General features: G+C 44.3%; 1 protein-coding gene across 1 annotated transcript in view; it reads right to left on the bottom strand.

Annotated features, from left to right (window-relative positions):
- Positions 1–10,957, bottom strand: part of FBLN2 (fibulin 2) — a 138,752-nt gene extending 127,795 nt beyond the window's left edge. The window contains exon 1 of the mRNA XM_088662212.1: positions 10,826–10,957. The gene's annotated coding sequence lies outside the window, so the exon portion shown is untranslated. The remainder of the gene's footprint in view (positions 1–10,825) is intronic.
- Positions 10,958–15,470: the final 4,513 nt, after the last annotated feature.

Raw genomic sequence — 15,470 nt, 5'->3', positions numbered from 1 at the left:
CAACGGAACCCATGACACAAACCAGAGTGCACGGAAATGCCATTTACCTTCCCACCACAGCAGTACCTATTTATTTACTTGCACTGGCGGGCTTTCAAACTGCTAGGTTGGCAGGAGCTGGGACAGAGGAACGAGAGCTCACCCTGTCATGGGGATTTGAACAGCCAGCCTTCTGATCGGCACACCCAAGGGGCTCAATGGTTTAGACCACAGTGCCACCCGCATCCCTTCTGAGTGTGAGCCATACTGAGGTATATAGACCAATGGTCTGCCTCAGTATAGGCCAGTTTCCCATGTCTCACTCATATACAAGCACACAATAATCCACATTTACATTGACAGAAGAGGCAACCGGTCCACATACACAATGGGATGTATTCACAGCCCTCATATTTATATTCAATTTTTCCACCAAGGAGCTCAAGGAGGCATCCATCTCTCCCATCTCCATTGAATCCTCACAACAGCGATGTGATGTAGCTTAGACTCCGAAAGAGGCACATGGGGAACAGAAGTCACTTACAGAGAACCCTCAAGTGTGTTCTCTACATCCAAGGTATAGGTGGGGACCATTTTGCATGGGGGTTCCGTTTCTGGCCCCCACATCTGTTGGTGGAGCGAGCAAAAGCTGCACAACAATTGGATGAGCCTAAAATAGTTGCTGCCTGTATTTTTAAATATTTTTTTGTAGTCTCCATTCATCATTTGCCCAAATTAAATCTAACCATGGTGGAAACCATGGCTTGAACTGCATAGCTAAACCTGGCAAGGAGAGCAAACAAATGCTTCTGCCTGCTTAACTTTGCCAAGCAACTCCGAGGTTGCTTGGTATGCTGAGAAACCAACCCTGTTATGGGTTTTGAATGGAAGGACAAAGCAGCAATACTTTTGAGATTCAATAAGAATACATTCCTATCTTGCCAGAAAACATTAGCACATCAATTCTGCTGATAACGTTGGATTGATCATCATAGGCAGGAAGCCTGTTCTGTATTTTCTGATACTTACATTAAACCAAAAACATACAAAGTAAAGAGCAGATAAAGAACATTAAAGGCAGAAAAGCCTATTTGGTATCAAATATAAAATCCCTTCCACATGCAAAAATAAGGAGAAATAAAATCCCTGCAGATTTCAAAGGAAGTTACACAAGTAATCTGGAATGGGCGGCGTAACATCTAAGAGCAGAGCAAAAGTAAAGCTTGTATCAATATTCTAAGTATTCTGAAGTGTAGTCATTTGTCATGCCTCTGCAAATAGACAAGATTCTTAAAGTATCAGAGCATTTCATCTTTTTAAAACACATCCAGTCATTTTTTATTTCTTAGCTGCACACCTTCAAATGCAGAGTATTTATTGCCATTCTTTAAAGACATTTCTTTCCTGTGTTGTAACAAGATAGTAGATGTTCCGTATTTATTGTGTTTCACATAGATCTATATTGAATGCACTTAGGATATAAGGAAATGGCTCGGTTTATTGCCAGCCCTGTAAACTCAGCCTGGCATTTGAGGTGTGCCTTACACAAATGAGTGCAAAGTGCTTCCAGACCCTTCACAAACTCTTCAAAAAATACCTGTAGGCTTTGATCATTTGGTTTTAATGTAGAAATATAGAGATTACCTTTTGCTATAAGCAAAAGGCCATCACACAAGTCACATTGCCTCATTTGTCAGGTATACTTTGTGCACATCAACACCCGCCAGCCAATTAGGCAAATACGCCACCAAGCTTATTCAGGCAATTAAGAAATACCCTACTATAATAGTTGATTTCTGATCTTAAGGATCTCTGGGCTCCTTGGGGAGAAGGCCAGGATAGATATTTAATAAATACTAAATATGTATGGAGAGAAACAATCCATAGGCTATCAGCCACAGTTTTCTGGGAAATGTGGCTTAAATTCAGGGTGACTATCCCACAGTTCAGAGAACAGTTCTGGACACAGTACCACAATGACTTTGGAACCAGCAGCCCCCTCCCCCCAAAAAAGGTGTGAAATAGTGCTAGGGTCAGTAGAGTGCAGTGGCCTGATGGGGATGGAAATTGCCCTCTTCCTGATTTTCAGACAGATCATTTGATGAGCAGATCAGCTGGTGAGAGGAGAGTGTATAATAGGTGGCTCCACCTGCTTTTGCTGGTGTGTGTGGTCCTAGGAGAGTTGGCCAAAGATTAATGCAGCCCATGGATAAAAAGACTGAGCCACCCCTCGGTTGAACTAACCATGGTTTTCGATGTCTTCTAAAGGTTATATACTTATATTCTTGACTTGGGGGTTGCATAACTCCATACCCTCTTCTTTGATGAAAGTACAGACATCCTAAGGAAAAGCAGGACATTCTGGGATCAAATCAGAAACCAGGATGGCTTCTGTAAATCTGGAACTGTCCCTGGAGAAGAGGGTCTGCTACTGCAAGCAATATGAACGACCAAGCACCAATTCATTTATATGCTTTATGTCTCAGTCATTCCAGTAAAATTGCTGCCCCTTCTTGCCACTCCACTTTCCCCACTTCCCAAAAAAGAGGAAGGTGAACATGTCTAAGAACAGGGAATGGGGAACCTCCTGCATCAACCTTCTTCCAGGGATCGCTTACCAATTGTGGGTGTAGCAAAAGGGGTGGCCAGAAACACACTACTCTCCATCTTCCATCCAGGCAAGCAAGGTTACAGTGCAGGCAGGTAAGGTCACTAGAGGATAGTGCACAGCAGGGCCAGTGAGGGGTATGACCTGGGCAGGGTTCCAAAGGCCAGGCATGGAAGAGCACATCTAGTTGCCAGGGCTAAGGCTCCCACCCCTGCTAAGAGTATAAATTATTACAAGTCATTAGTTCAAATGTTAACACAGTTGTGGACCACGTAATGTTCATATCATCCCTCTCACCAGGAATGATAATCCTGACCAGGGCTTTTTTTCAGCTGGAACTCACCAGAACTCAGTTCTGGCACCTCATAGGTGAGTGCTATTGCTGTTGTGTCCTGAACCCCTGGCCTACCTGGCAGCAAGTCAGTATGTCAAGTCCCCAGTCCAAGGTCAACCCACATGTCGAAAGTCCAAACCAAATCACAGTCCTGCAGAGATCCTGGAGCATCCGAGTTGAGGCTCATAAACATGGGCAGCCACAGTCCCTCAGCTCCGCTGCCCTTTTATACTCTGCATGCTGATTGCCGCACCTGGGCTTGATGAGGCATGTGACCCTCACCTGCCCCAAGCCTACACCAGCTGAGGAATCACACACCTCTGGCCAGAGCTAGCACACCCCACCTGGCCAGCTAGGAAGCTGGGCTGTGGGTGCTTGCCTGCATCAGCTTCCTAGAGTGCTGCTCCTATTGCTCCCTATTCCTCAGAACCCACCATGTTCATGAGGGCAGGGACCTCTCTAGCTCTGGTGATGGGTCCTGCTGCTCTGGTTCCTGTGCACTGACCCCCACCCCCTCAATGTCCTCTGTTACCCTGTGAGTACTTCCTACACCAACATCACCTTCCCCAGCTTGCACTGGTGTGTCCCAGTCATAGCTGCCAAGTCTCCCACTGAAAAATGCGGGATCAGCAGCGGCACGGCATCGGAAGTCGCTTCTACGCATGTCCGGACATGGGTAGAAGCAACTTCCGGTGCCACACTACCCATGTATGGGCACCAGAAATCGGGCGGCACCAGGACCCAAAATGGAGCCTCCCTGGCAGGTAAGAAATCCAGGGGATTTACGGGATTTTTTCCAATCCAGGCTGCCAGTGGGAAACAGTTTAAAATACGGGGGTTTCTCGCAAAAAATGGGAGACTTGGCAGCTATGGTCCCAGTCCCAGCTCTACCCCTTGCTGGGATCCTTTTCCTCTTCTTCCTCCTCCTCCCCATTGTCCTGCCGGTTCACGACACATTATAAGACAACAAGGGAGACATTCAAGGTGAGTTCTGGCACCTCTTTTTCTAGAAAAATAGCACTGATCCTGACCTATATTATGATTGCATCAAAAGGCATCTTGCTACAACTTATGTGAAGTATTCTGAGCACCTGGGCAAAATTGAGATAAAAATACTATTATTATTATTATTATTATTATTATTATTATCATTATCATTATCATTATCATTATTAATTTATGTTCCTGTGTACATTGGGTCAAACTTAAAGCTTAACAAAGCTTCAAAAGTAATTGGGTAGATTTGAATGACCTCTGTGTGGGTCTAATAACCATTCAAACTATATGGCCACTGTGATTAAAGAGGGCTGAAAGAGTTAAAGGTTCTCCACAGGTTCAGGAGGTAATCAGCCAAAGAGTTGCCTGGGGCCTCACACAGTACAAGATGTCTCAAAAGCAGCAGTACTTAATCCTGTGCAACTCAGCACTGGTGCACTTTGTCATCAAACTACAGGGACACCCGTCTTGTGATAGATTATTCTCATCTCGGCCAAAAGGAAAATATCAGCTCTTTTTCTCTGCTTGGTATTACTGCTGGGAGTTTTGGGTTATGCGGTTGGTGTCTAGAACTCATTCAACCATCCATCTCAAGGTTACAGCTCAGTACATGTCCTTCTGCTACTTGCCACTAATGGGACCCGCACAGCTTCCGATACCTACTTCCATTCATAAAAATTAAAGTTTGTTCAGAGGTAGGGTGTTTTTTTGAACAATTATTCCCAATATCAATTAAATTCTTCTAGTCACATTTCATCACTAGCAGCATGGAATCAGGGCTGTTTATATTTTCGCTGTGCTTCTGGATTCAATCCAGGAACAGCAATCATTAGCAAGTAGGGTTTTTTTTTTTTTAAAGGAAATGTTCATGCCCTCTAAAACAGGAGATTACTGTAAATTGGAACAGCTTTGTGTTAGAGAACACAAAAGGCTGCATGCAACACAGGTAACCAAAGGATAAATACAACTCAGAAAAACATTTCTTCCTTCCAGCACCCTCAGCACAGGGCTAATGGGTCAAGAAAAAGGCCATCGTCTCTTTAATATTTTTATACTTTCATATAAATTAGCTCACTGAGCAACCATCTCCTGAAAAACATACAAATGCACTCACAATATACCAGTAAAAGGTGAAGGGACCCCAGACCATCAGGTCCAGTCGTGACTGACTCTGGGGTTGTGGCGCAAATCTTGCTTTATTGGCCAAGGGAGCCGGCATACAGCTTCCAGGTCACGTGGCCAGCATGACTAAGCTGCTTCTGGTGAACCAGAGCAGCACATGGAAACGCCGTTTACCTTCCCGCCAGAGCGGTACCTATTTATCTACTTGCACTTTGACATGCTTTCAAACTGCTAGGTTGGCAGAAGCAGGGACCAAGCAACAGGAGCTCACCCCGTCACAGGGATTTGAACCTCCGACCTTCTGATTGGCAAGCCCTAGGCTCTGTGGTTTAACCCACAGGGCCCCCCACACCCCAATATACTTGTAGTCTACCCAAATATCTAATGTGCAATTGAGCAGGCAGGCAATTCAGAAGATTATCAGTATCAGGGGAAAGAGGGAATAAAATAAAATAAAAATATTTTGAACCAAATTTACATTAGATCTGTTTATTTATTAAAAACTCATTTGGAGCCCCCCAAAGGTTCCTGCATACATAGCAGAGCGCTTGGCCTTTTTTCGTTCTGAGCACAGATCCTCTTAGAGCCAGCTTCCGGATGTGTCACAAGTCATCTGGTAGCACAGAAGCTCTAAATGAAGTTCACTAACGATGTTCTTTGTACCATGATCCTAGCTGGAGAAATGTAGTTTAAAAAACTGATAAGATATTAGTGGAGCTACACATATGCCCATAGCCTAGTGTTAATTAATTAAGTAAGCATATTTATAGCCTGCCTTTCTTTCATTAGGGATGCTTCAGTTATCTCCATCTTCAAATGAGATGAATTTTTAAAGATAAATATGCTCTTGATTCCTGGTCACATTTCATTCTTCATCGCTCTCTCTCTCTCACACACACACAAACAAGCTGATTTCTTCTTAACATTAAAATAACAAAAATATTATTTTTTCCTTCTGTTTCTTTTAAATCGGCAAAGAGCCAAAGCTTAGTAGAGTGCGTGCTTTAGATTCAGAAACTCCTCTCCGCTCTCTGGTTGTGGTTCCCTCTATAGCCAAATGGGAACCAACTGCATGCCCAGGCGCCATGTACCCTCTGCACTTCGAATAAAATAGCCACACTTACAGACATTCATTTGGTTCAAATTAGGCCACAACTTTATTGATTACAGATGGGAGTGGCTTGGGCTTAAGCATTGGGTATAACCATTATCAACCAAACCCGCTTGAAGCTCAGTTCTCTCAAGTGTCGTCAAACCCATATTGAGGGAGTCTATAACAAAAATCAAATAGGTATATCTGAAGAAGTGTGCATGCACACGAAAGCTCATACCAATGACAAACTTAGTTGGTCTCTAAGGTGCTACTGGAAAGAATTTTTTTATTTTTTATCAAATAGGTACAATCACACAGATATCATCTTGAGGAGTGCTATGGCCCTAGCCACTGCCTGGGGATCCAGAGAGAAACACCTCCTCCGGGATCCCTTTAATGGGATACCCCAATCATTGGAGGAGCAGGCAAGGCATACAACCTCCAGCCATGACTAAGGCTTTTACCCAGTGCCACCAGCTGGGACCTTAGTCTTTCCTGTGTGGCAAGTTCTGGCTGCTATGTTGAGTTGCTGTTCTGTTGCTTATCAATAAATGCAACTACTGCAGTTCTCTCCGCTCCTGTGGCTTCCTAGCGTTAGGGAAGACCCCTTGCAATGCTTCTTCTGGATACTACGCAGGGAGCCGTAGTAATGTGAAGGAAGGGGGAACCCCTTCACAATGAATGGGAAGTTCTTCATAGGAACTGGCATTTATCTGTATCATTCAGTTTTGTCAACCCTGACTGGTAAGGGTTCTTTAGGGTTTCAGAGGGGGGCAATACCAGCCCTACCTGAATGTTGCAGATTGAACCTGGGGCCTTTTACATACAAAGCATGTGCTCTGCTGCTGAGCTGCAACCTTTACCCCTTCATTCTGCATATGTTCTCAGGATCCATGTCTACTTACTGATGCTCGGTTTGTTGTACATTCACCAGACATAAGAAAAGCCTGGGAGAGGAAGGAGCATAAAGTACATTTCTGGTTCACAGGAACTAAAATTAGCACCAGCTAAAGACAAAAGAACCACACCAGGAGAATTGCAGTGGTTTTTATTACACTTGGTTATAATAAAATAAATTAAAGATACCTGGGGGAACTCTGGACCAGCAATTACTAGCTCCATTATGTTCCAGACCAGCCCAATTTGCAGTGGTTGGAAAGCTTCATAGATTTCTCAGCAAAATCTTAACTTTGGAGTATCTGATACAATTCAAAGAAGTACACTCTAATGAAATGATTTTGAGTTCGCTCTTTTGTTTTTATACCCCTAAATCAATATGTGGTGTGTGTGTGTGTGTGTGTGTGTGTGTGTGTGTGTGTGTGTGTTTACCATATTCACATTAGAGGTGGGAGAGAAACACGACGACACAGAATAATCATGTTTGTACACCTAACATCATTAACAAATCACTAAGGGGGTGTGCATTTTTCTTCTTCTGGGTATAGAAAAGACTGTGTTTCAGTTAATGCAATGATATTGCAGTGTTAATGCATTGATATTGCAGTTAATGCAATGTTACTGGTGCACCAAAGGTGTGTTGTATTGTAAGCATAAGAACCACCCTGCTGGAACAGAACCAAGGCCCATCTAGGCCAACATCCTGTCCTCCCCAAAGCACAGGAAGCCCCAAAGCATATCATCAGCCCCTGTGAGCACAGCCATGCTGGCTGAGACTGGTGAGCGTTACAGTCCAAAACACCAGACATCACCAGGTTGGCCAAGGCTAAACCAGAGGAATGAAGATCACAGGCTGGGATGTGCAGTGAGAATAGGGGGTGAAACTATGGAGGGCCATGAAGGGAATCACATTGGTTTTAGAGTACTGTAGATGAGAAGCCAGTGTAGGGACATCACATGTTCAGAGTGATAAGAGAGGGTTTTATTTTGCCTAGATGATGAGATGAGGCTGACCCGGCAGAAAACCAGAAATGAAAATACTGTAGAGGTCTAGGTGAGAGATAACTAGAGCATGGGCCAGAGGAACAACAAGGAAAGGATATATGTACTGTATTAAGGGTGAATGGCAACATTGTAAAAGAAAAAGCCAAGCATACATGAAGAAGGAGGCTTGAGATGAAAGACCAGACATTTGATCTTTGACATATTGAGTATTCCAGCAATAAGATCAGAGAGGCACTTCAAGATGTGGGGTGAGGAGGGCGGTTCAGAGGGGGGGAGGGTTGCTTTCATCAGTGTTTTAGGGGTTTCTGGGATCTGATGAGGTCATCCAGGGACAGCGTGCAGAGAGAGAAGAGAATAAAAGAGAGGGAAAGCAGAAGAAGAGTTTCCACATGTGGAGAAATTGAAAGAATGATTAGACAGGTAGGAGGAGAAGCAGATAAGGACAGAGTCACAGAGGAATCAAGTAGGAGAGAGTAGTAAACTATATCAAAGGCACTGTAGAAGTCAGGAATGTGGGTCGAATACAGGCTTTCAGCAAGGAGGACATTATCAGTGATTTGTGACATACAGTACAGTACTGTACAATGCTAGTTTCAGTGTAACCAACTCTTGACACACACACACACATACACACACACACATTGTATATAGCTGTTATTTTCCCTTGCTCACCATGATCTGTTGTCTTTTTTTATGGTACTCATATTCACTCATCTTGGCTTTGGGGCTACTGTAACTTTTAAATAGACCATATAGTACCTCTCTTTAAATAGTATGTGTGTTTGTGTGTGCAAGTGTGCATTACTAGTGCTACTTACACCATGTTTGTCTTTTTCAATGACTGTCTTTCAAGTCTCTGTGTTTGTTGTCAGCTTCTATCGCATCTCCATGGTGCACATTTAGAACCTAATGCCTAAGGGGTGACTCATCCCAACCCAGGGCTTTCTCAGCATCTGTTGGATTCCCCCAGGTGAATTCCTCAGCCCCAAATGCTAGATAAGGTGTCTTTTGGGATTTATTATTTCAGGAAGGACTTCTGAGAAGTAGCAAGCTATATTGCTGGTAGAAGAAGTGGCCTTCTGTTAATTGGGCACTAGTCTCTTGCACATCGTTTAGAGAACCACTGGCCTATACTGATGTCCCATTCTACCTGTGTATAGCAAAACACACACACTTGAACTATCACAACACCACCCTTTTTTGAGGCAGAGCCAGCTCTGTATCCAAGGCCAAAATGTAAGAATTGGCCAGGAAGTCAACAACTGAGATCAAACTGGCATCCTTCGCTTTCTCTCCTCAGATTTCCCTGGTATGCCTGCTAGAAGAAGTTCCGGTTAAAAGAATACTTTTTATGACAATGAGAGAGAGAGAGATGAGAAGCTTCCTGGAAGAGTAGCCTAGCTAGAGGAAGGAAGGAAATACCATCTTTTTGACTTCACAATGGCCCATGCTCCTGTGTAATACTGCTACATAGAATTACCTGGTGCTTCCTGGACATTATCTTGTAATCCTTACAACAACCCTGTTAGGTAGGCCAGTGGCATTATCACTTATATCACAAATGGGAGGGCTGTGAAGTGGAATTCTCAAGTATACCTTTTGCCCTTGTCTTCCCTGCTCTGCTCAGAAGCATAGTAGGAAAAGATTAGATTCATATCTCAACACACCTGACTTTGAGCTCCTTGCAGGAAAAGCAGAATATAAAATAAGTAAGTAGAGAAAAGATAGGTCATCTCCAGGGTCTCAGGGTCACTTCTGTGTTGGAGACCACTCATCAGTGACATGGATAGCACACAGTATACATTACAGGATGAGGAACCCTGCAGCTGACTGGTCGCCATGACATTCTTTCCCAAGTTCAGGGGTGAGTCCCCTTCCCTCTTTCTTTAAAGCTTTCCAGCCTAACCTCTAATCAGGCTAGAAACAAAGAAGGGAGCTTTATTTTTCCCCCAACCCTGCCCTGCCCCCAGCTCTGAAGCATCGCTCCATTTACAAATACCGTATCCACTAATCTGTCTCCACCCAGGGAATTGTTTGTAGCAAAGCAACAGCGCAGAAACATTCTGAAGTGCTCTTGTTTTGTTTTGTTTTGTTTTGTTTTGTTTCCTTCTTTCTCCCCGCCCCTTTTTTTTGTCCATGTATTTTCTAAATAACGTCAGGGAATATTGTTACACATGCTCCCCTCCCCCGTTTTAGAACCCTGAAACAATCTTTTCCTGGCTCGTGTAATTTCATACATTCTACCGCTCTGCGGCAGACTTTATACGTGCCAATGGGGTTTCCATCACTTCAGGGAGGGCCAATCGCTTTAACGGTGCTACAAGTTATGAGGCTCACAGCCTTGGCTTGAGAGAGTTCAGAGCGTGCTATGTTAGGCACCTCTTTAAAGCGTTACAAAGGAGAGCCCAATTTCGCACCGGAGGCGCCACAATGAGGATTTTTGGTGCTCTCTCTTCATTCACCAATTCTGTTCGTTACACCTGGGTTGAAAAAAATAAATAAAACCAATAACTTTTCAGGGAGAAGACGAGCACAGGACCTCTGAGACACAGTGCCATGGAGTATGTTTCCAGCCCTGGATGGGAGGCGGAGAGGAGGAATAACTTTGGGTCTGGAATTGATCTTTGCTCTAAAGCCTGCGTGGATTGCTGAAGGTCCATCTGTCCCTCATCAAGGACTCCCACCACCACCACCCCGGCCGCCCCCCCCCCTCTCGTCAGTTGCACAGATTGGTCCCTCCCGACGCCCACCCCTTTGGTCGCTTAGCTGCTCCACAAAAAAAAAGACTTACCCCCCCAATGCAGGCGCAATCGGCGTGTGCTGTTGCCGCCACCTCCACTGCCTTGTAAAAGGGGGATTTTTGGAAACCAGGAGGAGGAGGAGGGGAGGAGGAGGAGGAGGGACTTTTAACACCAAAAAAAAAAGTTTCAGGGAAGTTGACCAACTGCACGAATTGTTTATTTAACCTGAAACCCGGAGGCAGTGGCCCATCAATCATCGGTAATTACACCCTGATGCCAAAGCCTTCGGAGACCCCTTGATCTCTTCACACACACCCCGCCCTCCTCCGCCCCATCACCTTTCCACGAAAAGCCAGCGTTGCTGTATTGGTTGAGTTATCAGGGGATAACGCCTCGCTCCTATTCTGTTTCGCTGGATAAGTTTTATGGGAACGGAGACGCACGCAGCACTAGGTGCGTGAGAGAGAGAGAGAGAGAGAGAGAGAGAGAGGAACACGAAATGTACATATATATATGAACCCCTTGTCAATCTCTCCAGCAGACTGATTTCACCCACGCCCCCGCATTGATTGTTCGGCAGGCGGGGGCAGAAAAGTGGGGAAAGTGGATACAAAGTGCGGGGGGGGGGGCGGGGCGGATCTGGAACTGTTTCACTCTGGCATGAAAGAGAAAGAGGTGGGTCAGGTCTGTCCCTCTTTCCGCTCTCAGCCTGCATCTTCTCCCAAGAGAGGCTACAGCATCTTCCTCGCAAGGAACAGACCAGAAAGGCTCATTCCTTTCAGCAGCCGAATGCAGAGATGGGACGCACACACTGGAACAATAGCACAGTGTTGTGCTTTGCAGTACTAAGAGAGCAGGCTTTACTGATCACCCTAGTTGTTTTCTTAAAGGAGCCCAAGTTATTGGTTTATTATTCGGTTTCTGTCCTCCAAAGAGCTCAAGGTGACATGCCATGGGTCTCTTCCTCCCCGTTTTATCGTCCCTGCAACACTGCAGGCTAGGCTGAGAGTGAGTGAGTGGCCCAGGGTTCACCCAGTGAGTCTCATGGCTGAGTGGGGACAGGAAACCTGGTCTCCCTGGTCCTAGTCTGACACACTAACCACTACACCGCACTAGCAGTCTAACCATGCCACGCAAAAGTGCCTGGGTCAATTTGATTTATTTTTTATTTTTAAAATTATCATCATCATCAACCTGCCCTGCACTCCAACTATTTAAAAGACAATTAAAAAGGAAAGAAAGGAAAGTAATACTATTGACAGTGAAGCTCTATTTGGGATACAGGAGAATTTATCATATTTGTGTGGCTTGGGAGCCTGTTTATATAAATTCTACTTGGTCATAACTGTTGTATGTCTGCACATTATAAAGCACAATCAATGTTCATAAGTCTTTACACAAAGCAAGAGAATGGGCCCCTGCCCCTGGGAGCTTACAATCTAAAATTCAGCATGGGGAAAGGGAGGTGGGGGGGAGTGGAAGCAGGAGTAAATGAGGATGAATATGCAGAACTGGACAGTGTACTTCAGGTGAGGTTTGGTGCTGTGTGCAGGTTTGCGCACCTCATTTTCAGGAGGATACAAACCAGTTGTGGGCTAGGTGCTGAAATCCCAAAGGAGCAGAAAATACTACCGGTATTTATGTACGGGACCATGGCTGCATGGATGTTACTGGCCCAGAGATGGAAAGAAGATAAAGTCCCTACCAGATAAGAATGGCAGATGAAGTTAATGGACTATGCTGAAATGATGGAAATGACCAGAAGAGTCAGAAACAGGAAGACCAAAATTTTAATAAGGAATGGGGAAAATTTATAACTTATCTTAAAGACCATTGTAAACAGTTAAAATCATGCAGAGGATTGGAATATCACTTGTAGTTTAAGGTTGAATTCTGGACATAATGGAAGAGGTAAAGGATTTGGATTATCATAAAAGATACGTGAGGAAACGATTAATAATAGGACCCACAAATGGGAAGATGGAAGTCCAGGAAATTCCTAGGAATCTTGTTTTTATTATTTATGTTTATATCTCTGTGAAATTTTAATTTGAAAAAGCAAATAAATAAATTTTCAAAAGAAGACACCCAAAAACAAATTCAGGTGTGGGCAATCTGTCTGCCAGCATGTGTCTGCCAGCATAACAGAGTACCTCCAAGCAAAGACAGCCCTTGATGGGGGTAGGTGGGAAGGTTCTCCACTCCTGACATAGACAAATTGGAACAGACAACAGAGTTGGCCAGCAGTGTGGAAAGCACGTTCTATAAGGAAAGGTAGAAGGAACCAGGTGTGTTTAGCCTGGAGAAAGAAAAGACTCAGGGAGGAAATGAAAACAGCACTCTTCAAATTCCTGAAGGACTGTTATCTGGAAGATGACAAAGACTTCTTATCTGGTGCTCCAGACAGCAGGATTAGATTGAATAGGGTTAAATCACAAGAGGGTAGATTTTGGTTGAACATTAGCTGTCTTGACCATAGGAGCATTTGGAACCAGTTGCCTCAAGGGGTTTTCATGCAGAACTTGGACAGCTGTCTCTTGTAGATGCTCTGAATCTGGGTTTTCTGCCCAGAGCAGGGAGTTGGGCTACATGGCCTCGCCAACCCTGTGGCCCTGTTGTTGTTTTCAGTTACAGGTTACACTACAGTTAGCCGGGCATTCATGCAAAGCAAGGCTTAGGCAAATGAAACCCAAAGTGGAGCAGAGCTGTGTCCTGTTAAGGAAATATATTTGAAAGCCATGTTCTTCCCACTCTTGGAAAAAAGACAGCTTGTAAGCCAATAGCCATCTTCAGCTGACTTTACCCAAAAGAAGCTGTCTCCTGTGCTTAGTCTGTTGGTAATCACTGCTTTATTAAATAAGGCAGTGGTTTTAAGCAGAGCTTGAATAGTTTGTGAATGTGAATCCTCTGGCGGCAGTGCTCCGAGATGAAGGGAAATGTGGGAAGGAAGCCAAATAGAGTGACACGTAATTTGTCACCTAGAGGGCTTTACAGGTGATGCTCAACAGCCAAGCATTAGGCCAGGCACCCCCAAACTGTGGCCCTCCAGATGTTTGGCCTACAACTCCCATGATCCCTAGCTAACAGGACCAGTGGTCAGAGATGATGGGAACTGTAGTCCAAAACATCTGGAGGGCCGAAGTTTGGGGATGCCTGCATTAGGCTCTGCATTCACATAAGGAAGGATTTTGGGACAATTGCAATGATACACGCTTACTGCTGCTGGGGAAGCCTTTGCCCCACAGGCTCACCAAGAGAGGAGAGGAGCCTGTGATGGAACTGTGAGAGTTATTTGAGAGAAATAATGTTGGTAACAAAATTCCCTTAGGGGGAAGGCCGCAGCTCAGCAGAAGACCATCCTCTTGGCATGCAGATGGTCCAAGCTCAGATTCTGGAATCTCCAGATAGGGCTAAGAGAGAGGCTAGTCTGAAACCTTGGACAGCTGCTGGCAGTTAGTGTAGGCAATACTGAGCTCGATGGACTAATGGTCTGGCTCAGTATGAAGCAGTGTGCAACACCCACTCAAACAATCCAGCTATCAATCACTCTGAATAAGCGGCACATCTCACCAGGTTTTGAAAAATGCCCAGTAGCTCCTATTATTACCTTTTGTTGACAGCATTTCTGATGACCTTAGCCCTCCAGTATGTTGTCATTTGAAAAACGGGCCCCAGCCACTGCTGAGCTCATAAGCAAAATGTGCATGCAATTATGAAAGACCAGAGATGTAAGAGTTTCCACATTTCAGTAATATTATATCCTCTTTCCCATGCTGTCAAGGCTATTTAAAATAATAATAATAATAATAATAAAATACTACAAAATGTTACATTGTCGTACAAATTTTACTCTTGTTCCTCTGATCAACATTTGTTTTGCCATGGTTGTCCTCCCCCCCCCCCTAATTGTACAAGGCCATTGTAAAACTCTAATCTGAAGGAAATGATTGCTATCAGATGGAATTTCCCTGGGTGTAAAGGATGAAAAGCAGTTTGATTTTTCTTTTTTTTTGGAGGGTGGATCAATTTTTGTAAGTTGAGGCATTCGAGGTGCATTCTGTTTACAAAGCAACACAACCAAAGGTCAAATGAGGGTGCAGTATTTATCTCCTGCTAATCAGTAGTTTTATGGTGCAGCATTAAATGTTAAGTGTTGTAACTGGCTGTGCACATAACACAGAAGAAACAGCACAAAGAAAAAGGGTAGGAAAGAAAGTACACAGTGCTATCATGTTTGATGGGGGCAGAACGGAAGATTGAAAACATTTGTTCTAGCATGTTACAGACTGCGCAATTGGGGGGGGCACAAAATAAACTGTCATCAATTTGTAATAGCAAAAGCCTCAGTCCTGCAATGAATTGCATTTTAACAAATAGGTGAGATGAAAGGGGGGCAGTCAGCCACTCAGATTTCTTGACCCCTGTGGTTATTTGAAAGAAAGGTACTTTCCAGACAGAAATAGTAACTCAATCGTAATGCCAAATTAAAATACAGCTGCAGTTCTATGCTTATTTGAAAGTAAACTTGATAAAGTCACCAGAATGCCCTTCAGAGAAAGTATGTTTAGGATCATAGGCCTGTAGAGTTGGGACCATGAGGGTCATCCAGTCCAACCCCCTACAATGCAGGAATCTTTTGCCCAACATGGAGCTCAAGCTCACGACCCTGAGGTTAAGAGTTTCCTGCTCTACCTA

Source organism: Zootoca vivipara, chromosome 2, assembly GCF_965207765.1.
Source record: "Zootoca vivipara chromosome 2, rZooViv2.hap1.1, whole genome shotgun sequence".
Classification (NCBI taxonomy): Eukaryota; Metazoa; Chordata; class Lepidosauria; order Squamata; family Lacertidae; genus Zootoca; species Zootoca vivipara.
The sequence above is the reverse complement of the archived record's forward strand: the minus strand, read 5'-3'. Positions and strand labels throughout refer to the sequence as shown.